The sequence below is a fragment of the Phalaenopsis equestris genome, unplaced genomic scaffold (genome assembly GCF_001263595.1).
Source record: "Phalaenopsis equestris unplaced genomic scaffold, ASM126359v1 Scaffold000107, whole genome shotgun sequence".
Classification (NCBI taxonomy): domain Eukaryota; kingdom Viridiplantae; phylum Streptophyta; class Magnoliopsida; order Asparagales; family Orchidaceae; genus Phalaenopsis; species Phalaenopsis equestris.
In genome coordinates this window covers 1,133,743-1,135,899 of record NW_018164549.1, presented here as the reverse complement: position 1 = coordinate 1,135,899, position 2,157 = coordinate 1,133,743, and positions in this window count along the sequence as shown.

Sequence of the window (2,157 nt, the reverse complement as noted above, 5' to 3'; positions counted from 1 at the left end):
TATATATATATATATATATATAGATATAGATATTCTCATATGTGCTAGCCCTCCCTATAGGGATCAAACTCCGGGTCAAATTGGGTCTTATGACTGAAGACGCAACTACCTACCAACTTGCATCCTATACACACACACACACATGCACACAAGCACACGCTAAATGACTGATGAGCTAGCCATATACAGATATATATAAATATATTTGATGTGGAGACATATAAATTTCAAATAAACATATACTTATAAATTATTATACATGTTATCATAAGCATAATAATAATGAAGATTTCTTAAAACATACGACACTTCTCACTAATTCAATAATATTTTAATTATAATATATTTGAAAATTTATTAATTTGTCAATGATAAAATATAATGGAATTTAACATAATTAATTTATATTTAAGTATCTTTCATTTAGCACCCGTCTTATAAAGGATTTAGAGCGGGATTTAATTAAGCTGGATTTGACCTAAAGCTTGCCAAGTTTTCATTTGGGACAAAATAAAAGCTCAGTTTTGATAAAATTTGGCTTTCAAGGATTTCGCCTTTAAATCCTAATCGGTGGATTGAGTAAAATCGGGACGGACGGTTTGTGTAAAAAAAAGGCGTGATGTTATCATTTCTTAATGATTTTTGGGCAGAAGAGGAGCGAAATGAGGAGAAAAATGAGAGTTTCGGGTTACTGTAAGCCATGTTCCCGTCATTGCGTTTGTATTGCAAGGGTTTGGTCACGAAAAAGAAGGGTTTGGGCAAAACACAGAGAGACTGAGGGACATGCCGGGGTTTGGGGGAGAGAGAGAAGTGTTGTAGGGGAGTGTTTTAGTAATTTAATTTTATTTAAGTTAATTTTATTACTTTAATTGATTAATTATTAAATATTATTGGACTAATTATATGTAAATAAATCTATATTAATCATTTAATTAGTATTTAATAAATGATAAATATTAATCATTTACTCATTCTATGATTATAAGTAATTAACAATTAATATAATTAATAATGCATTGATTATTCTTGAATAAATATTAAATTTCTATTAATAATTAATTTAATAAAATTTGTATCACTAAATATATAATTATTAATTACCACAATTTGAAATAAAATAATAATTGAATTTAAAAAGCTAAAAGATTTTCATTATTTTTTTGGAATGTTTTAAGAATTCAAATTTACGTAATTTACAAAATTATATTATGATTTGTTAAAGTCTATTGGCCATAACTGATGTTTAAATCATCACATAAATTGCCAAATAATTTTATATCATTTATCACTCTTGCTAAACAATTTTTGGGATTTAATCTTTTTTTGGATTTACTAAATCGAATTTGTAAAATATATTAAATCATATTAACTTAAATATCACCTGTTGTCATACAACCCCTTAAACATTTATATTTATACTTATAACATTTTAATGTGATAAACTTATATATGAAAATGTGTATTTTATTTATTAAAAATAGTTGATAATGATATTTTTATGTGATATTTAATAATTGAGTATTATGCATATAAATTTTAATGTTTGTTAGAAACATAAATAATAAGAATTATGCGGTATGTATGTAAATATTCCTAAAATCTAATCTTAATTTACATTGTTTAAAATTAATTCAACATTTTTAAGATTATTTTTTTTTAATAAAAAAGTTTAAAATCTTTTTTTCACCATAAATTCTCCGTTGTCACGCGTCACCAATTACAAATAGGGGTGTAAACGACGCTCATTTATATTTCGAGCTCAAAAAGTGTGTTCATGTTCGGCTCGTTTAACAAAAGAGCCGAACACAAGCCGTTCACGAAAAAAAAGTCGTTTTGGCAACCCTATTCATATAGCCATAAGATTTTAAAGATTGAGACAAAATTTAATACATCATTTGAATCTAATTTAATAATTTTTATTCTATTTTTTTAATTAATACATTTAATTAATTATAAATTTTTGTAGTATTGTACTCAATTAAATTTTAAAAGTACTACTCATCAAACATATATGTATATATATGTATATATATGTATATATATGTATATATATATATATATATGTATGTATATATATACATATGTATGTATATACATATATATATATATATATGTATATACATATATATGTATATATATATATATACATATATACAT